General features: G+C 44.2%; 1 protein-coding gene across 1 annotated transcript in view; it reads left to right on the top strand.

The window, feature by feature from the left end:
- Positions 1–276: 276 nt before the first annotated feature.
- ZBTB46 (zinc finger and BTB domain containing 46) overlaps positions 277–25385 on the top strand; it is a 71862-nt gene continuing 46753 nt past the window's right edge. The window contains exons 1-3 of the mRNA XM_075276919.1: positions 277–343; positions 6987–7157; positions 17768–17882. The gene's annotated coding sequence lies outside the window, so the exon portion shown is untranslated. The remainder of the gene's footprint in view (positions 344–6986; positions 7158–17767; positions 17883–25385) is intronic.

Here is a 25385-nt window from a genome sequence, read left to right as displayed (position 1 = left end):
CCAGTCAGTAAGTCCGGGTTGCCCCATATAGATTGTGAGCCCCATATAGAGATCATTTTACATTTTTTTTCCTATCAGTATGTCTTTGTAGAATGGGAGGAAATCCACGCAAACACGGGGAGAACATACAAACTCCTTGCAGATGTTCCTGGTGGGATTCGAACCCAGGACTCCAGCGCTGCAAGGCTGCAGTGCTAACTACTGAGCCACCGTGTTGCCCCTTCTGCTTCACCATTCTCCCCCTCTCTTCCCCAGGAGCTGCAGGAACGATGTGATGGCATCACTTCTATGTGGCCTACAGCTCCGTGAAGACTCCAGTCCAGAACAGCACGGAAGTGAGGAGGTGAGTGTTAGTGAAAAAAGCCATGCCACAGATACAAAACAGCTGTGAAAAAAAAAAAAAAAAAAGTTTAATTGATGATTTTACAATGTACATGTAGCCTGGTACAAGCCTTTTATTTTCCTAAATCCGAATTAAAAATTGTCATGTGAACGTAGCCTTATAATAGAGATAAACAGTGCCAACAGTTAGGGATTGACAATTCTGACCTAAATCAAATTAATTAGATTAAATGGGCAATTTACCTCGATTACGATTAATGGCGATTATTTAGTTCATGCCCCTTTCAAAGTATGAGCATGGGTGAATCTCACAAAATTCATCTTGCAAGGTCAGAACCAAAACTGCTATTATACTCTGGGGTCTCTTCACACCCCAGAGTATAAGTGGAGGCCCAAGGGAGGTGATTAAACATAAAAAACTATGTTAATTACCTCTTCTGAGCTCCGGCATAGCTCCCTCATCTCTTCTGAGTGACCTCAGGGACTGCTGAGGCCTGTAATTGGGCCTCAGCAGTCACGTGGCATTCTGACAAATAGAAGCAAGCATTGCAACATCAGTCAGAAGACTAGAAGAGGGAGTTGCGCCGGAGCTGAGGAGACGTGATTGAGGCTGGGTTCACACCAACGCTTGAAATCTGTTTGGGGACTCTGTTCCCCTTTCCTCATTTTTTTGCACTTTTTCGGTGGAAACTGAGCAGAAAGCCAGGGGACCTATTATGGGGTCTGCAGGTTTCTGCTGGTAACCGCTTTTTTAAGTGGATTAGATTTCCCTTCAGGGGGGGGTCCCCAAGCAGACCCCACAAATGGAAACCCGAATGCAGATGTGAACATAACCTAACACTGTATTTTTTATGTTTGTTCATCTCTCTTGGGCCTCCGCTTATTATACACTGGGGTCTGAAGAGACCTCAGAGTATGATAATATCAGTTTTGATTCTAAACTGTAGGTATAACCTCGCAAATATTGTGCTAACTGAAACAAAACAAACAACATTCACAAAGTCATGTTGGTTATCCGGGTTGATGTTCAGTTTTGGTTATTTTTTGATTAATCACCCAGCTCTACCAACAGTGTTTCGTAGCCATTTATTCCTCAGTGTTTCCCAACATTTTCTGACTCAGGGCACCCCTGGAAAAAAAAAATTCCTCGGGGAAAACACCTTTGAAATAATTTTTACCAAAAGACACAAAAAAATGGCAGTTTTTGAACTTACAGATGGAACATAAATCTATTTCACCTCACCTAAAAACACCTCAAAACCATATGCATTTTTTTCTGCTGCAGTTTTAATGCAATTGTAACTAGATCAGAGCTGCAGTGTGTGAATACACCCTTGAAGCTGCACTATCCTATAATCCCATCCAGCACATATAAAAAAAATCACCTTTTACGATCACCCGGCCCCACATAATGTCATGCTCCTTAGTATATGGTTCTCCAGAGGCCCAACACAGTATAATAAATTACCACAATTTATAAGGCTTTCAGTGGCCCCCAGACACCTAAAAATGCTCTGCAGTGGCTCTCACAGGGGCACATCTTCCATGAGGCGCCGTGCCATCGCCTGGGGGGGGGGATGCAATTTTTTTTTAATAAGATGTAACTTATTATGTTATTGCAATATGCAGTAGCCAATACTTTTTACTCACCTGTCCACGCTCTTGTCCAGGTCGCCTTCCGCCTCTAGGTGGCACTACACTTACATAAAAACAATGATGAATGATGGGACATCATGTTCAGTGTTCTGACGTTTTTCAGCATCAGCTACAGCACACTCTGGAGGCGGAAGCAGAGGGTGACAGATAAGTAAAAAGTTTCAGCTGCTATTCTTTATGAAGTGTGTGTGAAAAGGGGGTCATATATTGCAAGCGGGCTTTAAAAAAGGGGCCATATACTGTGTGGGGGGGTATAAAACATGATAATAAACTGTCTGTGGCCATAAATAGGGGGATCATATTATTATTATTTATATATATATATATATATATATATATATATATATATATATATATATATAATGTGTGTGTGAAGCATGAGATTTTTCAAAAAACAATCGGTCCTTGATTGATGAAAAGAATCCAAAAGGAGTTTATTTCCAGAAGTCCAGTTTTAACAAAAAAAAAAATCTTCAGAAAATCTCCATAGTGTGTACAACAAACACCTTGTACCTCAGGCTGCTGTAGTCTCACAAACTATTCATCATGTGAACTTCACCAACACACCCCCAGCTTTCTGGGAATTGGTATCATTTTATACCTTAGACATTTCCCATAATCCTCTGCAGTTTTCCCTATAAAACCCTGGAGTTGCTGCAGACTTGCCTCTTATAAGATCAGGGCAGACACACCCCAGTGCAACCCCACTACTGCAGGTAAATATACAAAAACACTTTATAAATCCATGTTAATGTGAACAGTTCCTTAGTGTTAGTATATTGTTCCCAGATGGTAAAACAAGAAATAGTAGGAAAATAGAGCATTAGGTGGCCAGCCTAATGAGGAAAGAAAGGAATAAGAAGCAGGAATAGAACATTCACACAGAGATATTACCAGACCTGGGGACTCCTGTACCACCACTAAGGTTACATAGAGGAAATCACATTGAAACATAACACAAAACAGTTTACCTCTTCACATATAGCACCATTAATTCCATGGTGCTTTACATTTGGGGGTTTACACACAGCACACAAAACATACAGACAAATATAATACTAACAGTGACCACTAGCACAGTGGGGTAGAGGGCCCTGCCCGCAAGGGCTTACAATCTATGAGGGAAGAGGGATAGAGACAGAAGGAGAGGGGGGAGACTGTTCAGATGACAGTGTGGTGATAGTGTTATTGGAGATTGTAGGTCTTCCTGAATAGTTGAGTCTTCAGGGCCTTCTTGAAGCTTGTGATTGTGGGGGTCAGTCTTATGTGTCTTGGTAGGGAGTTCCAGAGTATGGGGGATGGGAGAAATCTTGGAGATGGCTGTGTGTGAGGGGGAAGGGGGTCATATACTGTATGGAGGCCATAAAAAGAGTTCATATAGTCTATATGGGCTATAAAAGGGGTCATATACTGTGTGTGGGCCATAAAGAGGAGTCAGATTCTGTGTGGGAGTCATAAAGAGGGGTCATATACTGGGGGGCATGAAAAGAGGGGTCATATACTGTGTGGAGGGGCAATAAAGAGAGTCATATACTGTGTGGGGGGAGTAAAAAAAAGGGGTCACATACTGTGTGGGGGCTAAATAAGTGGGTCATATACCGTGTGACGGAAGTTAAAAGAAAAAAAAGGGGGGTCATATACCGTGTGATGGGCAGTAAAAGAGGGTCATGTGGGGTGCCAGAAAAAGGGGGTCATGTATCGTGTTGCGGGCAAAAAAGGGGGATTATTTACTGTTGTGGGACAAAAAAAAAGAGGGTGTTATACTGTATGGGGGCCAAATAAGGGGACTTTTTTGATCTGTCAATTGGGGGCATGTCCTAATTAGGGGGCGCCCATCACACAACCAAACATAGCCAGGTGGGTATCTTTCCTTTTTTTGTGGGGGGGGGGAGGAGGCACTTTTCAGGAGCTCTGCTGCTCTTGTCTGCATCTTCATAAACCAGGCCTTCACAAGGCTTCTCTAGCAGATGCCTGAGTGATAGAGCAGAATTTGCTACCTGGTCCACCAATCTGTACAATCACATTGGCATAGGATGCCAAAGTAGTTGAAAGTATTAGTAGTTGGTAAATTTCGCCTCTGAATCTGGGGTAGATTCTGACCAGAATCCACATTCCCCGTGGAAAAAAGAAGCATCCTGCTCCATCATGCCGCAGATTCTGCAGCTGGTTGAGTCACAGATTTCATGGCTGGAGCCTCCCTGCTGATTAAGGCCATTCATCCAGGCCTAATCAGCAGTGGATAGCTGCAACGGTATGCCAATACACTACATCAGCCTCCGGTCGTGGGCGAAAACGCCAGCAGCGGAAAATGAATTCCTCTTCATTTTCCACTGTGTGGACATACCCTAAAAAGGTTGTCCAGAATTAAAAATAAAAAATGGTTGGTTTATTCTACAAACAGTGTCCATGGGTTGTGTCTAGTATTTCATAGAATTGAATAGGGACCGGTGTAGTACTGGTTTTAGGAGAAAGCAGCAATGTTTTTCCAATCAACAACAACCTTTTAAGGCTGGCAACATCATGGGCAAGTTTGCAGTGGGGTTTAAATATACTGCAGGTCAATTATTGTTGCATGTGCCACACAAACTTCAACCTTTTTAATGTAAAGTTTAAAAGACAGGTCGATTTATAACATTTTTTGGTGTGGTCAGGTCCACTGTGGGATGTCCACAGCAGACATCCTACAGCCGCCGTTCAGTAGAAATCCGGGTTTTCCGCCCCCAGTGCTGATTGAGCGGTGGGGACTGCCCGCAGTGCTGTGAGAGAACTCATTTGCATACCAAAGAAAACCCGGATTTCTACCGAATGGCGATGCGGAGAAGACATATAAAGGTAGGAGAAGAATAGCCTTTCTGAAGGCTATTCCTACGGCTGGTCTTACACGACCGTAATGTAAGTCTGCAAATGGTCCCCAATTGAGGGTTTTCAATTGCGGACACATTATATTCAATGTGGCCTCTTACACCACCGGATATTTTATCCGTGGTGTGGCCGGGCCGCAACCGTGGTCTGCAATTTATAGGACATGTCCGTAATGGCCGTGAATTGCGGCACTGCATGGACTCGCCCATAGAACGCTATAGGTGAGTGCGGCAGGACACGGACATCTGCAAAGTTTATGTTGCCAATCAGCAACTAGTGTTGTTGATCTGCAACTTGCGGACCGTACATTCAATACGGTTGTGTAAGACCAGCCTTAGAAAAAAAGGTATCCAATGATAGGATCGCTTTAATCAACCTTAGTGTGGTTAGGGTACTCTGTTGATCTCCTTGGCTTATGGGCCAGATGGAAGCTGCACTCAATACTTATGCCAGCAGTAGTGTTAAGGTTCCTGGGCCCTGGTGTGACTGCACCCTCTGCACCCCTTCAAGTTATGCCCCTGCAACAGATGACACACTAGAAGAGCTAACTCTCTTATCCCTATAAGGGCATTGTAACCAGGAATATGCATCATCTTGTGGCAGTGAAACAAATGTCAATTTGAACTTGTCTTTGGCAAGTATGAGTTTTGCAGTTGGGTGCAGTTAAAACTGCTTCGGAAACAAATGCATGCAATTTTGATGGGGTTTTTGGTGCTTTTCTTGATTTTACAAGTGAAGCACATTGATTTAATTTAACAAACTGCTCCAATAACCACATAAAAAATACATGCCCTTTTTTAATGCAATTTTAGTTTCATACAACTGCACCATGAATGCATCCCTAGTTCCTAATTCTCTATACCAGGTGGTGGGAGAGGAGGGAGGGGACAGTGGGGGTTAGCATCACAATTGGAATACCCTGTTCCTCTTTAGAGCTTTGTCAATCCCACATATCCTTATTCACAGAAAAACCTCCTTCCCCTTTTTAGCACCCTAAAAAAAGAATGTGGCAGCAGGTGGGTTGTGGCAAGTTCCTCTTCTCTGTCCCCTCACTTCTCCCTGAAGGAAGGTTGTTTACCTGCACTAACCTCTTTATTGCTGATCTTGTACTGTACTTTTTGTATGGTATATTCTTCCGTAGAATAATGATTACGGTATGTATATTCTTAAGAACTTGTTGTGATTGTCATGATCATGATTGTCATGATCAGACAGATCTACCTCCATGTCAAATGTAATTGATTATCTATAAATGGGATCGTGCATGACTATTCCACTCTCTACCACGTGCCCCTGTTGGGAATATACATGCAACTGTGCAGAACCTACATGACCACCTAAACCCATCCCTCATTCTTACACTAACTCATACCGAAATCTATATCCTCATTATATATGGTTGTTTGAATTGCACACTCAGAGCCTGGTGTAAATGAATGGTTACATACTGCACAGTTAGTGCATAAACGTGTTTAGGGTCGGAGGCCGTGTTTAGCCATATCTATATTCTGCTCCTAAATACAACTGAATGAGGCCTTTATTTCTTAGTGTTCAGCCATCAGCCCTCCTCCCCCTCTCTATGTCCTGGAGGTACAAATCCTCCTTTGACCCTGAGAATTCCTGACCTGCTCCCCTCCCTCCAGGTGTGCCTCTCCCCCCAATACAGAACAAAGGGCAAAGCCTGCACCACCCCCTCCATGTACTGCAGCCATAGGTGCGTCTCCACTCCCCACACAGTCAGCAGTATAAATCTGGAGAGTAAGGAGTTAAATGCTTTAAATAGAAATTTACTAAATATGTGGCTCTATTCAACTCGCCTCATTCATATCATTGATTTGCTGGGCAATTCCACTATACCAATTATCATTATTCGTTGATGATAAAAATCGGGCATCCTTAATGAGCACCCCCCTGACTTTACCTACTGAACTTAAAAGGGTTGTCCAAGCTAAAACTTTATTTTGTAATTAGGCTGGGGAGGTGAGAAATTTTTTTTTAAATTTATTTATTTATTTATTTATTTATTTATTTATTTATGTTTTAAAAAAAGATCCTCACCTGTCCTCGGTGCTCCCGTGTCTCCCAGTGCAGTCCTGTTCTAAAGCTCTGTTGTTTGCTTCTGGCAGATATCCCTGCCGCATGTGACCGCTGAGGCCAATCAGTGACCTAAAGAAGGAACCCGGAAACGTCACTACCCGGGAACCGGGATGTCACAGCCGATGAGGACTTCCGCAAAAAAAGACCACCGACTAATAGTACCGGACCGTGCTTGGAGGACACTGAAGCACCAGGGACAGGTATGTTTTTGGTTTTTAGCCTGGACAACCTGTTTAATGCTTTGTTTGATCATTTTAGGAAATAAGCCAGATTTGGCTTCAGGTACCATCTTTATGCTGATGACACCCAATTATACACATCTTCCCGTGACATCACCCCTGCACTCATACAGAACACCAGTGACTGTCTCTCTGCTGTCTCTAATATCATGTCCTCGCTCTATCTGAAACTAAATCTCTCTAAGACTGAACTACTACTGTTTCCACCATCTAACAGATCTGTCCCTGATATATCCATTGCAGTCTCAGGCCTTACTATAACTCCTAGGCAGCATGCCCGCTGCCTTGGGGTCATATTTGACGCAGACCTTTCCTTCACCCCTCATATTGAATCACTCGCACGTTCATGTCACCTCCACCTCAAAAACATCTCCAGAATACGCCCTTTCCTTACCAGAGATACACTAAAGACACTTATTGTCTCTCTGATTCATTCTCGCCTTGACTACTGTAATTCCTTACTAATCGGTCTTCCCCTCACTAAACTCTCTCCTCTACAATCTATTCTGAATGCAGCAGCCAGGCTCATCTATCAGGCTAGACGCTACAGCGATGCCTCCGGTCTGTGCCAGTCGCTACATTGGCTGCCTATTCATTATAGAATAAAATATAAAGTTATTACTCTCATCCACAAGGCTCTCCATAATGCCGCACCTCCCTACATTTCTTCCCTCATCTCTGTCTACCACCCAACCCGTGCTCTCCGCTCACTCAATGACCTAACACTTACATCCTCTATTATCAGAACCTCCCATGCTCGTATACAAGACTTCTCCCGAGCTGCACCACTTCTCTGGAATGCTCTACCCCGGACAATCAGATTAACTCCCAACTTCTACAGTTTCAAACGCAAACTAAAGACGCATCTTTTCAGACAAGCCTATCACAATTCCTAATGCACAAAATTGTCTGAACACTGTATAAACAATGCCGCCCCTGCTACCTCTTGTGTCACCCTCTCTACCTCATAGATTGTAAGCTCTTTTGAGCAGGGCCCTCAGTCCCATTGTGTGAAATGACGTTCTTTGTTATGTATGTCTGTATCTGAACCCTATAAATTGTACAGCGCTGCGGAATATGTTGGCGCTATATAAATAAAATGTATTATTATTATTATTATGTACTCAACCATGTGCTCTGAAGTGGTCCATGAAAAACAAAATGAACGGCACATAGATAGCCTCCTTTTGTTGTCCGTAACCCACAAACTTCAATGATTTAGCATGGAAAACTAAATGGACAGAAGACCAAGGAGTTCTAAATCTTTGAGGTGGTGGAGGTAACTAAATAAAGACTAATGGTTTGAGCTACGGTTGGGCGATTAAACAAAAAATAACCAAATGTCAACCAGTATAACTGATATGATTTTGCTTGCATCGGTTATTTCGGTTTGATTATTACAATATTTGTGAGGTTCAGTTTCGTTTGAACCGAACATATCAGAATCGGAACTGCTATTATTATACTTATATTACATTACTATACTAATCCTACTATCCTACTAATCCTACTAATATCCTACTAATATTATAAGTGAAAGTTTGTGTGTTTGGATGTTTGTGTGTTTGGATGTTTGTTCCTCTATCACAGCCAAACAGCTGAAGGGATGGGGCTTAAATTTTACACACACCAACATAATTGTCAGGAAGGAAACATAGGCTTCTTGGCAAACCTTCCACACCGCCAACAAGCCCATTGCGACTGGCGAAACTGAGCCCCGCGGCAGTACCTGAGATGACGTCATCCCGGGTCTGTCAGCGGAGCTCCTATTGGTGCGCGGAGGGCGGGCCTGTGGAGCAGCGCGTTCCAATAAGCCTGCGCCAGTCTGAGGGCGGGGCGATGTACGTTTTGCGAGCCGGGCAAGCCGCCTGGCTCTGCAGGGCCCACCGAGACCATCAGCGGCAGCAAGTGTTAGGCATAGCGCACGCGGAAACGCAGCGCAACTCTGCAGGGTAGACAGCAGCACTCACCAGCTCGGTAAGTTCATCGGCAGTCTCGACAGTCCCGGGACGGCGGCCCACAGGCGTGCCCGCCGGCCAGGGTGTGCAGGGGGCCAGGGCAGCACCGTGGGACTCGTCTGTGCTGGCCAGGTAAGCACCATGCCAGACTGTAGGCTGCAGCTCTGGCCAAACATGTGCAGGGGCCCTGGCCGGCGGCGAGGGACAGTAATATTTAAGAGTGGGAGGCCAACAAACAAGCCATTACAGGGCCTAGGGTGCCCGCGGGAGGCTGGTGCGCAGTCCACACTTTAGGGGGTACAAGAAGGGTGCCCGGGCCCCGCAGGACAGTAGGGTGTCCAAGGGACTACTGAGGCGTGCATGTAGGGTGGCGTGCGGGAGGGGGGCCCAGAAAACCAGGGCAGTAGGTTGTCCAAGGGACTACTGGGGCATGCATGTAGGGTGGCGCACGGGAGGGGGCCCCTGAGTACGGTTCAGGGGGCCCCTGAGTACGGTTCAGGTGGCCACCGCGGGATGGGGGTTCGCGGGAGGAGGGAGGGAGAGTGGTCCGGGGCCCATGGTAGATGCAGGGAGTTGGCAGAAGGGGGGCAAAAAGCAACGCAGGGGCAAGGGAGATCCGCCTTGGCACACGGTGCATATTCGCCCCCCCACAATACAGCAGATGCGGGAAAACCCGCTGTGGAAACACATCTTGGTTTTTTCACGCAGCACTTTTTACAGAAAGTCCACAGAGTTCCTCTGCAGACATTCTGCTTCAATTATACCTATACAGAAACCGCCACCTTTTCCATAGGTATAATTGGCATGCTCCGATTTCCAAAAATGTGATGGTTCACAGCATTTCCACTGCAACTATTTTTCTGCACTGTGTGGATGGGATCCCTGTGGCTCCGTTCTCTTCAGTGATTCTGCTTGACATCAGGGACCGCGAGGCTTGTGATTGGGCCTTAGTGGCTCATGTGATAGCAGTTTCGGTTTGGTCATGTTCTGTCTAGATGAAACCACACACGAACCTCATGAGACAAATTTTGCAAGGTTTGCCCAACATGTAGTCAAACTGTAAAAGGGGGGTGGTTTAAAGGGGGCACTACTTAAATAATTAATTGTAATCAAGGTAAAATGCCCGACTAAGCATAATTTTGATTTAGGTCAGGGGTAGGCAACCTTTGGCACTCCAGCTGTTGTAAAACTACAACTCCCAGCTTGCATTCTTGCTCTGCTGTTTTTGGAAGTCCCATGGAAGTGAATGAAGCATGTTGGGAGTTGTAGTTGCACAACAGCTGGAGTGCCGAAAGTTGCCTAACAGGGGCTCCGTTGCCACAGGGCCTGGGACATTAGGGGCCCAGCGACAGCCGCTACTGCTGCGTTTTGTTTTTTTTACCAGGCCGTTACCAGCTGGAGTTACTGATATAAACTGGTATAATGATCAGAGGTATGAGAACATAAAAAACACTGTTACTAACCTCTCCGGTATCCAGACAGGCTTCGGGCCTACTTCTGTGACAGTCCTGACGTCACATGACTGGGGCCTGCGTCCTAGGTCATGTGATGTCCCGGACGTCATTGAAGATGGCTGACACCACCGAGGAGTGCAGCGGAGCCAGGGATAGGTAAGCAACGATGTTTTTTTTATGTTTTTATCCCCCTCGGTCTCCAATTATTATATTCTGGAGTCTGAAAAGACCCCAGAGTATAATAATTATTAATGGGTGTTCACGGTGGGGCATAATACTGTAGGCAGGGGCCACTATGGGGTGTAATATTGTGTGCAGGGGCTACTATGGGGCATAATACTGTGCAGGGGCCACTATGGAGCATAATACTGTGTGCAGGGGCTACTATGGGGCATAATACTTTGCAGGGGCCATTATGGGGCATAATACTGTGCAGGGGCCACTATGGAGCATAATAGAACGCACAGAAATGTGGGGGTCGTTGGGGGGGGGGGGGCATGTTAAAAGTTCACCACGGGGCCCCGCCATTCCTAGTTACACCACTGTTGCCTACCCCTGATTTAAGTGATAATCTCCCAGCCCTAGTCACCCCAGAGAAAAGGCGGGTGCACATGATTGTGTGCTAGCCAGCTGCCGTGAATTAATGGCACGGGTGGACATGCGGATGGGGGACATGTGGATGTTACCCGTGTGTCGCCCATGCAAAACCCGTGATTCCACACCCGCTTTAATTCAATGAACAGAAGTCACAAAATCAGACAGAAATAGGGCCTGTTCTATATTTTGCGGCCCAGACTGTTGGCCCGAACACATCACCGTGTCATTAACAGCCACGTGTAGTGTCATTAACAACCTCGTGTACGGGTCTATAGAAATGAATGGGTCAGTGTGATATCCAGAAGGGTCATCTTCAAGGGGTTTGAAGCATGTGCAGATTGTCAGGGTTCCTGAAGAGGTGCATAGTGATGCTTGGGGCAGCAGAACAACTGCAAGTTGATATCTGAGGGCCAAAGGACAAGAGGGTCAGCAAACAGAACAACTCTGTGACGATTAAATGTATTAGGGCATTTTAGATTTACATGCATGGAGATCAGTTTTGAAAAATGACGCTCTAAGAGGGTCAATCCTGCCCTCCCCCAACCCACCCCCATACAGACACCTCCTGCTCACTATTGATGTGATTTGAGATAAAATACTACATTTCTTGCTGCTGACACCCAGAGCCTGGTATGCATGCCTGTGCTGTCCAGCAGAGTTGACCTGGTTTTCACTTGGTTCTGTGAGAGAACATATGTGAGAAATAGAAATGTTGCACTGTGCTGCGGACACACCTTTACACTGCTTGAGATGGCAGTGCCAAGTAGGCATCTGCTTTGCTGGGCGAAAGTACAAGATGTTTCGTAGCTCTCACTATTGCCAGTCCCCCACCCACCACTATCACCACTGCATGTTTGGCACTCCCCCCCACCCCACCCACCCAAACACACACCACACACCCGGTGCTGTGCCCCCCTGCTAAGAAAACTGTGGGTTTGGCAGCAAAGGAAGGGGGTCAGCTCTGAAAGCTAAACCAGGAATAGAAACCTAGGCATGAGGATGGGAGGGGGGCTGCAAGGGGAAGGAAGGGGGGAAAAACAGCCCCAGGGAGAGATAAGAAGGGGGTGGGGAGTAGAGAGAGGAAAGATATTAGTAGAAAGGTCAGAGAGGGGAAGAGAATGGGGGAAGGTAGAAATGGGAGATGAATTAACCCTTGAACGGCCGCCGCCAGTCACAATCACTAACCACTCTGCCTGCACATAGATGGGGGTGTAATGCAATTAGCTGGTGTCTGTCTATGGGGGGAGGAGGGGTAAAGGGAGTGGAGGGGATTTCAGAGGAAGGACAAAAGAACAAGGCTAGAGATAATATCCAGATATAGAAAGGTGAAGTAGACAAAGACAGGAGATACACAGACATAGTCAAGTGCCCCTGACGCCAGAACATGGGGGCTTCCAGATGCTCCTATGTGCAATTTCACTCCTTATATATTTGCGTGATAGAGTATTAGTCTCCATATCCATGCACCTGTTTAGCAGCACAGGTCTGGAAAATAATTATATACATACAGAGACACTGAATGCACAGGCAACAAATATATAGGTGGGAAACTGTACATAGACGTGTTCCCTCCCCAGCTGTGTATGTATACACTATCCTCTTTCCATACCCTTCTTTGTTGGAGACATACAGTACCAATGAGCCGCTCCCTATATACAGTATCTATTCCCTAGATTAGAGGCTGACTGTATTGTTAATATCCTATACACCGTATCTTTCATCTGCACCTTAGATGATCAGAGACTAAAACTGACAACTTCCATTTCTAATCCTATATATGTATTTTACATAATCCATCCCCCATATGCTGTCCTTACATTGTCATAACTTATATATAGTACTGTATCTTCTAATTGTACTCTAGACGATCAGACACCATAACTAAGCCCCTCCCCTCCTTGTATACAATATTTCCAGTATATAATCATGGATGGAGGCTATGACTATAAAGTAACATACGAATTACCCCTACAAACATTATACACTGTATGTTCCTCATTTGACCGGTAAAAAAAAATAAAAAAATCTCATTTTACTAACCACTCCTTCTCTCCCTATCAAGTATATCTAGTATACAGTATTCCATATATACACACCATTGACCAGAGATTGTGACCAACAAGACTACACCCCTTTAAATAGTCCCCTCACTCCATATATGAATTATGGTAGATGATCAGAGACTATGACTAAGTTACTAACACCCTCCACCACGACTTGTCCTTTTTGCAGCTTCCTGCTTATGCACTGTCTCAGTCTCCCCCTAAAGGGACCTTCCCAAAGTCACACGTCTGTGACGATAAGGTGTGGGGGTGGGATGAAGGTCATTTTATCATCAAAATCCCCCTCCTGCTATCCTCCACAGTGAAGCCATCATTTTCATAAGGTTCCATACCCCTAGGAAGAAGCTGGAACCAGATACTAGAACATTAACCCTTTATGGTTATAGGAAAGCACATGCAAACACTTTTTTAAATGTAATATTTTTTATTGACCCCACTTTAATGGTAATGATGGAGTTAATGGGGAAATTGCATTCCCCTCCATCTGGTTGAGGTAAGGCCTCCCACTTCTCCTTGCAGAAGGGGGTTAGTTTCCTCTCTCCCCACCCCTCTCTCTCTCTCTCTCTCTCTCTCTCTCTCAAACCATCTGTCATATAGAATATCTTCCTAATCTGCCCTCATCCTGGCACCTTCTCAGTCCCTGGCGATTAACCCTTCTGTTACAGGAGGGGTAGATCCTGTAGCTAGATCTTTTTCGTTATGAATCAGGAATTGCATGTAAATGCTGCGGTTATTTTACATGACTGGAGCATAAACAGAAAATGAGGTCAGTCCTTTATTCCAAGTGCTAGGACTAATATGTAGAAAACGTCCATAAGCAAACAGGTCAGTCAGCCAATGCAATGGATACTGAGCAGCGCTAGCATTAATCTGTGCTGCCATAGTAGTAAATAATTACAATCTGGTCCATTTCCTGGGCATTTATCTGCCATATTTAAGGAACAATAAAAACAACATCTTGGTCTTCTACATTTAGATGTGTGGCAACCAGTAATGGTAGCCATTGCAATGGTCATGGAAGGTCCTAACCCAGTTGACCAAATATGCTGAATTTTGCTAAATAACATTAAAGGGATCCTATCTTTCAAACACTTTTTTTTCTAATTAACACGTCGGATTAGCCTTAAGAAAGGCTATTCGTCTCCTACCTTTCATTGTGTGCTCCGCGCTGCCATTTGCCTAAAATCCCGGTTTTTGTCTGTATGTAAATCAGTTCTTTGGCAGCACTGGGGGCGAGCCCCAGTGCTCAAACAGCACTGGGGCGCAGCCCCAGTGCTGCGAGAGAACTCTCCAGCGCCGCCTCCATCTTCGTCTGGAACGAGATCTTCACCGCGTCTTCTTCCGGTGGTGTCTTCTAACTTCTAGGCCTAGGGCAAGCCGACTGCGCATGCCCACCGGCCATGAGAAAACGGTCACTTACAATACTATGTAAGCTGCCATTTTTCTTGTGGCCGCGAGCATGCGCAGTCGGCTTTGCCCGAGGCCTAGAAGTTAGAAGACGTGGTGAAGGCCTCGTTCCAGACGAAGAGGGACGCTGTGCTGGAGAGTTCTCTTGCAGCATTGGGGCCGTCCCCAGTGCTGTTTGAGTACTGGGGCCCGCGCCCAGTGCTGCAAAATAACTCATTTACATACCGACAGAAGACAAGATTTTAGGCAAACGGTGGTGCGGAGAAGACAACGAAAGGTAGGAGACGAATAGCCTTTCCTGAGAGATAGGATCCCTTTAATATCCATGTTGTTTTGCAGATACACACTGATCAGCCTTAAAGGCAAAATTGTTATATTTTGAAAGGCTGGTAAAGGAGAAAAAAATATTGTCTTCTGGTGGAAGACTCTGCTACACATAACTTCTGAGGCCAATCAGTAGCCTCAGTAAAGGGCACGTAATGTCACTACCTGTAACATCCTGGGGTCTCTTCCTGAGGCCACTGATTGGCTTCAGTTGCCATCAGGCCAATAAGCATGGACTCCATAAGACCTCTGAAAGTGTTGTGTGGCATCTAACACCAAGATGATAGCAGCAGATCCTTGAAATCCTGTAGGTTGCAAGTCAACACATTGAACTCTGAGCATTTTTTTGCAGTGTGGCAGGGAGAATTATTATGCCTAGAGAGACTACTGCTACTGTACAACAGCATTGCCAGGAAGTGATGTACTTGGTCTGCAACTATGTGTAGGTAGGTGGTATGTGTGAAAGTAACATCAACATAAGTGCCAGGACCCAAGGTTTCCAAGCAGCACATTGCCAAGACCATTCCACTTCTTCTGCCTGCTTGCTTTTTTCATACTGCATCCTGATGCCTGATTTATTTTACGGGTGGACAACACACATGTACTTGACTGTTCACATAAGGAAAAAGAAAACATGATTCATTGAATCAGGCCATCTTTTTTTTACATCGCTCCACAGTCAAACTAGTCATTATAGGTACTTTGGGCAATGGACAGGCCAGCATGGGTACTCTGGACGGTCTGTGGCCATGCAGCAAGCTGTGATACACAGTGTTTTCAGCATTGTTTTCATTGTCAGCATTACATTTTTCAGCAATTTGTGCTGCAGTAGCTTTTCTGTAGGAAAAGAGAGCCTAGCATTTACTAGCCATGCACATCAGTTAGCTGGGTGCCAATGATCAACTCACTGGTTTTACTGGCTGTCTTATCTTGGCGCACTTTTGGTAGATGCTAACCAATGCATAGCAGGAACACCTTAACAGGATCTGCTATGCAACTAGCCATAATTTCATTTTAAACTTGTCCAGATACTTACACTTATCCATTTTTCCTTCTTCCAACACTTCAACCAACTGTTCACTTGTTACTATATCCCACACCTTGATAGGTGCCATTGTCATGAGATAATACATTTATTCACTGTTCCTGTCAGTGCATTTAGGTCCTTTCATATCCTCATGAAAGTGCAGTTTTATATACTGCTAGAAAGCTGACAGTACGCTGAATTCAGCGCATTTGTTGTCTTTCGGGCCATTTTCCCAGCCAAGTTTGAGACCCCTGATCTAGGCTGCTCTGAACTAGGTGTTAGAAGGTGTTGGGAATAGTGGTTACGTGAGGACATGCAAACATGGTAAACAAGATCCGGACTGCTCTGATGGATTACCAGTAGAGAAGATCCATTTGATCCACTCAAAAGCACAAGCAGCTCCCACAGTTTCTTTGTCCACCATCTAGGCACCGTCATAAACACCCATGTCTCTGCCATTAACTTAGCAGAGAGAAATTTGATGTCACAGTGCACTTCACATGTCTTGTCAATGACAGACAGCCACCATCGCCTTTGTTTGCAGTGGTGTTGTGAACAAGAATCCTGCATGGCTACAGATTGGAACGATATTGTCATTAAAGAGGTATATTTTGAAAACCCTACACTAATCTAAACACCCCCTCCTACTTTCTAAATAACATTATTAATAAAAAAAAATGTATATTTACCCATATGTCTGCCATGTGACCGCCCCAGGGACATTTTCTGATAATCCAGTGATGATTCGTTTCCCCATTTCCAGAAACAGATCGTCACTACTACTCCCCCCATCCACTTCACTCATACTTACCCATCCATGGCTTCTTCTAGCGAAACAGGTCCTCCTCCTGTACTGGCAGGGTGCACGCTCTTCTCCTAGCAGTGTTCACGCACTGCTGACGGTAAATCATCTCTACTGTGTGACTATGCATGCAGTAGAGGTGACGGTGGAAAAGGAGGGTGCACACAGTACAGGAGGAGAAGAGGCCTTGTGGGGTTGGGCTGAGTAGGTAGAGTAGGACATATAGGATAGGAAGGATAGCTAGACAGGGAAGGTGTGTATAGGAGGAGGGAAAAGAGGGGTTAGGGTTACCTAGCAGGAAGCAGAAGGATGTAAACAAAAGAAGGAGACACTAGTGACCCCCAGAGACACCCAGAAATCACTCATATAAAAAGTATATAGGTACATTTATTAGCCCATTAATTGCACCAATAGATTTTTTTTTTTTTTTTTTAAACTAAACATTTTTTGCCCAGAAAACCCCTTTAACTATCAAGTTTGAGTATGGAAGCCTTATGGAAAGTGTTGCCTCCCTGACATTTTTCAGGAGGATTATTCTCGCCTACACACACTAAGAGTTTTCTAGGAATTTCGTCACCAAATTACAACAATTATTTGGCCTGCCTGCTCCCCAGATTTATTGAGAATCAAGCATTTATGGGACCAGCTGGGATGCTAGCTTTGGCAACCTATGAGTGTTCAGGACCTACAGTCCCAGCTGCAACATCTGTGGGCAAATGTGCTGAAGGTATTCCTCCATGTCCAACTGTATCTCTTCTTGTAGCCAAGTTACCGGTGGCCCAATAGGGTACTAGATCCTCTTTCAGCTACACAGTTTTTCTCAATAACTTTATCTTTTCACAGTAATATTGTATTGTCACTTACGTATATGATCATTACATTCACACATATAAAGTTTCATTCGATTGCAATTAATCCTCCTTGTTGTTTTTTTTCTAGATAAGTGTGTTTAGTATGCTACTTCCCCCTTACATGTGAAGCAAGCAACATTTTAACCACCATATCAGGCTACATTGTTAATGTAGTTCAATGTACAAAAATATTGACTTTAAGGGTAAGTCCATACACACTGTAAATGCTGCATATTTTTGCATGGAGTTTTATTTGTTTCCAGCAACTCTTTCTTGGTGCACTTTCTTTTTCTTTTTTTTTTTGTCAATGAGTGTATACACAGTTGTGTACATGTCAGTTCTTGTACTTTAGTTTTGACCTGGATCTTCAGGATGAATAGCTTCAATAACAACAGAATATTTTAAACTGTGCTGGAGTTCATAGCATTGTGTTAAGACAAACAGCAAAGGTGAATACATTTTTCTATATAATACATGATTATTGAAAATTTAAACATTCTTAGTAGATTACATTGAAATGCATATTTCCAAAAAACAAAATGTCAGCAACTAACTAGCGCCTTAGGATATAAGAACTGACAAATATTTTTGGTGGGGGAGTGCACGCCGAAAACGACAACCTGATTAAGACCGAGGTGACGGACAGATAAGAAGACAGGCTAAGGCGTCACAAAGTCAGGTTGATAAGCCTTGTATAGGGCCATGTGTCTAATGCTAGTCAAGCAGTATTTCACAATTTATAGTAGCATCTGCCCGCGACTTCGTCTGCGGGTTGGTGCTGAGCCGCTTATATTTAGCCAATTGCTGTTGTGGATGATCCGCCTGCTCCTGTATCTCAGCTCTACTACATCGCAGCATACGCGCAGCATACTCCGTTGTATGTACATCTCTGCATATGGAGAGCGTACTCAGCTGTGCTACAGCGCTCTTAAGCTCTGCTACATTGGGCCATTTGGATTATAGGGGTGTTCTTATGTCAGTGTGTGAGCAGCTTCTGTGTTGGAAACTGCTGAACGGATGTTGTCGAAATTTGCCACAGTTCAATCAGCCTGCTCCTGCGTCTTGGCTCTGCTACATCGCTGCACATGTATAGGATATTCAGCTGTATGTACATGTTTTCATATGGAGAGCCTATAGGCTCTGCTACATGGGGCAATTGTGATTACAGGGAAATGTGACTCTCTGAGCAGGTTCTATGTTACAAAGGGCTGAATGGATGTTGCTGAAATATGCCAAAGTTCTCCCACCTCCTCCATCAGAGGCAGAACAACACATTCCCCGTCATACTCACTGAAACTCTACACCCGATATACTCCTCTTGCCCACACACAGCCTGCATGTTCTGTAGTCTCCTGGTCTTCCATGAGACTCCATTTTCTTCAGCTTTCACACTGTGCAGCTTCATCCTATATAGCTCCGCCCACAAAATAGCATGTAGCTCTGCCCACTGCCTAGCATGATCCTATCCTAGAATGGATGAAGGACCTGTGATGATGTCATCACAGGTCCTTTAGTGTTGTGTGAACCTAAATTCCTTCACTGCGGTCATGTAGTGATGTCATTTACCTGGATAAAGAGTAGCTTACCTGGATAAAAAGTAGCCTATGTTTTAATTGGGGTTCCTATCTATGTATGTGGCAAATTTCATGTAAATCCGTTCAGCCGTTTTCAAACTTTCACAGTTATAATATTAAGTAGGATATTCACCCAAATTACCACCACTCACTGCTCCACAGTGTATGGATATTGTGTGGAAAATGAAATAACTGTTTTAGCTTTACCTTTGCATTATTCTAGTCATGGTACATTCCCTTGATCCTTTACTGTAAATTATAAAAGTAATATAGGCAACCACTGATATCATAAACTCTAAAAAAAAAAAAAAAAAAAAAAAAAAAAATTCAGAATGGGGTGGAACTAGAGAAAAACATTTGAGCAACTTTCTTACGGGCTTTGTTTTTACGACGTTCACTGTGCAGTAAAAAAAACATCTCATGTGGATTTACAGTGCCAAATTAAAGGGATACAATCATTAAAATTCAATTTTTTTCTTCCTAACACGTAGGAATAAGCTTAAGAAAGGTTATTCTTCTCCTACTTTTAGATGTCTTCCCCGCGCCGCCGTTCGGTAGACATTCTGGTTCTCTTCTGTATGCAAAAGAGTTCTCTTGCAGCACTGAGGGCAGTCCCTAGCGCTCAAACAGCACTGGGGGCATCCCCAATGCTGCAAGAGAAATCTCCAGCACCGCCTCTATCTTCGCCTGGAACGGCCTCTCCCTGCGTCTTCTTCCAGCGCTGGCTTCAAACTTCTAGGCATGCGCAGTTGGCAGAGCTGATTGCGCATACCCACGGCAATTTTCTTGTGGCCGATTACCATACCTCCCAACCGTCCCTGATTCCACGGGTCATTCACGAATTCGGTGTCCTGTCCTGCAGTCCTGGTCAACGGGAGGTATGTCCCGGTTTCAACTCATCCGATGAGTTGAATAAATACACCAGCAAAGCAGGAGCTGTCTAATCCTGCTTTTACCGCTGCGTTCCGGCTAGTGGATATGTAGGCGCGATGTGATGACGTCACTCACATCACACCTACAACTCTATAAGTGAGACTGCGGAGAGAGCTGCTGGGGGCATTGGAAGGGTGAGTATTAGTGTAAGCAGCCAGAAGAAAATGGCCGCAGGCATGCGCAGGTGACTCTGCCCAAGGCCCGACAGCCTAGAAGTTCAAAACTCTGCAAAAACAGCTCAAAACACTTATAAGAGTTGCCATACTTTTCAGACCCCCCAGTATTATAAACGGAGCCCCAGGGGAGATGAGGGAACATAATAAACACTGTTACTCACCTCTCCGGGATCCAATGTTAATTCTAGCAGGCTTTGGGCCTGAATAGTAATGTGTCAAACGTCATGTGATCTGGGATATTACCATATAGGCCCAAAGCCTGTGCTAGCAGTACCATACAGGCCCAAAGCCTGTGCTAGCAGTAACAGGCTATTACTACTAGCACAAGCTTTGGGCCTATATGGTACGGCTAGCACAAACTTTGGGTCTATATGATAATATCCCAGACCACGTGATGTCTGGGACATTACCATATAGGCCCGAAGCCTGCAAGGATTAACATCAGATCCCGGAGAGGTGAGTAACACTGTTTATTATGTTCCCTCACCTCCCCTGGGGCTCCGATTATTATACTCGAGGATCTGAAAAGACCCCTGAGTAAATAATAATAGCGGTAGTGGGATTGCGGCCTGGGCCCGGGCCTATTCACTACCGCCCTCCGCGGCCTATAGTTCAAGGGGGAGTGGGGGGCGGCAGTGAGTAGGCCCGGGGAGGTTGGTAAATAGGCCGCCACCTGCTGTGGATACTCCAGAAGGTAGCGGCCTATTATAAAACAAAAAAAAAGTTAATTTACTTACTGACCTTGCTGCTGCTCCCGCTGCTGCCTCATCTTCACCCGGCAGTAAGAGGTCTAAACCAGCGCCACTCTCCTGCATTAGTTTAGGGGAAAAAAAATTTAAATAAATAAATCGCTGTGGCTGCTGCGCCCTCCAGAGCGCCGCCTGAGGCTGTCGCTTCACCTCGCCTCATTAGAGGTGCGGCGCTGACGGTGACGCATACATAAAATGTAAATTTTTTTCACCATTCAGTGGGATTTGAATCTGGGATTTCTTGATCTCTTGTATTTCAGTATATAGTATATTATTGTCTATGTTTATTAGGACAAGACCTATTACGTATCAGTTTATGGCAGCTAGGAGGCCATTCATTGGCTTCCTGGCTGCCATGCAATCCCTCACCCCCAATGCTTCTAACTGAAGGAGTACCCCAGATGTCATGATTGCAACTGAGTGGTTAACTTGCTGGAATAAGAATAGTTTCCAACTCCGGCACCTAGTCCTAGGTCCTAGCTGTACTGTATAATACAGCATGAACCTGAAAGCAATGCTACAGATACCATAGTATAGTACAGTGCCATAGTATTACAGCACTTCAACCTTGTTTATACACTCATTATGATATAATAATATGGGTCAGAGTGGAAACTCAATATCAAATCAGCCACAGTACATTGTAGGAGACATAATGCTGAGCACCATCATACCATTAGATAGACCAATAGATGCACTATTTTCTTGAATATGCCATTTTTAGAAACATGCAAATATGTCTCAAGTGCATTGGAGACTTGATCTCATTTGCATGTTTCTAAAAATGGAATTGATGCCAGCAGGACTTTTCTCTCTGCATTTTTTTGGGCAGAAACTCGGTGGACCCCATTATAGGCTACGGGGTCCTCGGGTAACCACTTTTTAAACGAATTGGGTTTCTGTTTTTCAGGTCCCCCAAGCAGACCCAAAGAACGAAAACCCAAGCAGAGGTGTGAACCTGGAATCAGCCCTGACGTGTTCCAGACATTACTTATAATACATATACCAATGTGATATACTGATGACACATTCCTAAGCTCTATATTCACTAATAATACATACATGAATATTATAATTCAATAAGGAGATATACACAAGTGGGCTACTTTCATTACATCTCTGTAAATCCTGAGATAACACATTGTTCATTTTGGGAGTATGCTGCTGGCCTCAGCTGAAAACCAGGAAAGAAGTGAAAGCACAAGGAGACAGGAGGGAAGGTGACACCCTAAGATGGGTCAACTCCTTTAATCTATGACCAGACATCTCTGGCAGCGGTTCATCTTCCCTAAGAACAAAAGGATTAGCATGTTAAAATTCCCCAGGTTGATCTTTTTGTTCCCAACAATCTAATGTCAGGGGATAGCTAGAATACGACAATATACATCTGATTCTTGAACAACATTACTATGTATGGTCAGCTTTTGCAAATATAATGATTATATTTTTCTATATAGCGCCTACATATTTTGCAGCACTTTACAGATCATAGGGTTAATATACAGAGAGATATAGGACCCTGTCCGCAAGAGTTTATAATCTATGAGGAAGAAGGAGTGACACAAGGGTAAAAGTGCTTGCACAATGGGTCGACAATTTTTTTATTTTTAATCAAGCTTTATTAAATTTTTCAAAAGTCGGGACAAGAGTCCCGATAACATATGGGGCAACACGGTGGCTCAGTGGTTAACACTGCAGTCTTGCAGCACTGAAGTCCTGGGTTTAAATCTTGCCAAGGTCAACATCTGCAAGGAGTTTGTATGTTCTCCCCTTGTTTGCATGGATTTCCTCCCATACTCCAAAGACATACTGATGGGAAAGATGAGCTCACTCTACGGAAGAAAAAAAAAAAAGTCCAGATAATACACAATTTAAACACACAAGAAAGAAGGCAGTAGGGGGAGGCCCAAAAACAGATCAGATAAGGCCTGTCCCCAAGAGGGGAATTACATGCAATAACAGAAGAACAAGGGGACACCAGTACTGCGGGGGGGGGGGGGGGGGAGTACCAGCCATTTTTTATAGTGCAAGCAGCTAAAAAGGCTTAATCCCATACTGGAGGTTAAACCCAACCACTAGACCAGTGCTTCTCAAAGTGGGTGATAACGCCTCGTTGTGGGCGCTGGAGGCCTACATGGAGGTGGTAAAGGGCCCAAAGAAAATTGGCGGGTGTTGAAGTGATTTAGGGGAGTGATGGCCAATTTGTAATATTTTAAACGAAAATTAAAACCTACTTACTAGGTTTAATTATTATTATAATTATTTTTGAGTAAACTCGAGCCTGTTATTAAGAAACATGTTAAAAATCATCAGATTCATCCTTCACATTAGATTAGTTTTAACATTTAAATTGAAATGTTTGTTTTAATTTGAATAAAAGTTTTTCTAAATATTATTTATAAAGTTGCGTTTTATTGCTCTCATTAGAACAGACTCATTTAAAATGTAAGGGCTAGTTCACACGGGGCAAGAGGGGGTGGATTTTGGCGCGGAATCCACCTCAAAATCCTCCCCCTCACAATAGAGGTCTATGTAGACTGCTAGCGATCTTTTTTCCGCTAGCGGTTTGTTCCCGCTAGCAGAAAAAAGAAGCGAGCTGCCCTTTATTCAGGCGGGTTTCCACTGATTCAGCCACGGCGTCCGACACACAACAGCACCCTCCGAACTAGGCCCATTCATTTGGGCCTAATCCGGAGCAGAAAGCTGTGACGGGATGCCGTGCACTGCATCGGCATCCTGTCGCGGCAGCCGCGACGGAAAGTTCACACGCAGAATCCCTGTGTGAACTAGCCGTAAGTTTCAACTCAAAATCAGGATAATACTCGTATGGCATGCTATAATTAAATTTAAAGGGGCTCTATCATTGGGAAAAGTCATTTTTAACTAATCACATCCTTGCATAGGCTTTAGAAATGCTCTTCCACACCTACCTTTAGTATGTAAATTGCCTCAGTGGTTTTTTAATAAGTCTGTTTTTATTCATATGCTAATGAGCTTCCAGCCAGCACAAGAAGTTCCCAGCAGCACTCATGTCTGCTATTCTCTCCTATCTGTGTGTGCAGGAAGTCATCAGCAGCAGTAGCCTGTGCTGTATACACCCATAGGAAACACGATGGTGCACAAAGAGTCTAATTAGCATATGAATAAAAACTTATTCAAAAACCACTGAGGCAATTTACATACTAAAGGTAGGTGTGGAATAGTCTTTTTAAAAGCTATGCAAAGATGTGATTAGTTAAAAATGACTTTTCCCAATGATAGAGACCCTTTAAGTAACAATTGCAATTGTGATTTTTAAGATGTGGTAAAGTTAAAAATTTTAGGGGGCGCTAGAAAATAATTGATTCTCAAAGTGGGTGGTAGATGAAATAAGTTTGAGAACCTCTGCGCTAGACCATATGCGATTGAGGTTTCACTTGACTCTATTTCCATTACTGTGTCAGTCAGTGCGTTGGGCTTCACAAGGAGAGTGGGTTATTATATAGATATTTTTGTCTTAATACAATATATTGACAGAATTATTGAGACACTTTGAAATTACAGGAGCTCTTATGACATATCATTCAAGATCAACATTAATGTGGAACTGCCCCCCCCCCCCCCCTCTTCCTCCTTCGCAGCTACAACAGCTTCCACTCTTCTGGAATGACATTCTACAAATTTTTGGAGTGTTTGTAGTGGTTGAGATCAATGTTCTGTGTGGGCCAGTCAAGTTCTTCTGTACCATACTCACCCCACCCAATGTTGCATTTATGGACCTTCCTTTGTGCACCAAGGCAGAGACATGCAGGAGTAGAAAAGGGCTTTCCCCAAACTGTTGGAAGCATACAATTGTCCAAAATGTCCTGGCATGTTTATCCCTAACTGGAACTAAGGGGCCTAGGCCAACACCTGAAAAAAAAAAAAAAAAACCTCTAACATTATCCCTCCTCCACCAAATGTTAGAGTTGGCACAATGCAGTCACATAATGTAATGGTCTCCTGGCATTCACCAAACCCAGACTCATTCATCAGACTGTCAGATAGACAAGTGTGATTTGTCACTGCACAGAACACGTTTCCACTGCTTCAGAGTTTTCAGTGCTCCAGAGCTTTACACCACGCCATCCAACATTTGGCATTGTGCTTGGTTATGTAAGGCTTGCATGCAGTTGCTCATTTATGGAAACCTATGCAAAAAAAGCTTCTGTTGCACAGTTTTTGTGCTGATGTTGATGTCAGAGGAGGTATGGAACTTTATGGTTATTGAGTAGGGCAGGGGTCTCAAACTCGCG

The sequence above is a fragment of the Leptodactylus fuscus genome, chromosome 6 (genome assembly GCF_031893055.1).
Source record: "Leptodactylus fuscus isolate aLepFus1 chromosome 6, aLepFus1.hap2, whole genome shotgun sequence".
Classification (NCBI taxonomy): domain Eukaryota; kingdom Metazoa; phylum Chordata; class Amphibia; order Anura; family Leptodactylidae; genus Leptodactylus; species Leptodactylus fuscus.
The sequence above is the reverse complement of the archived record's forward strand: the minus strand, read 5'-3'. Positions and strand labels throughout refer to the sequence as shown.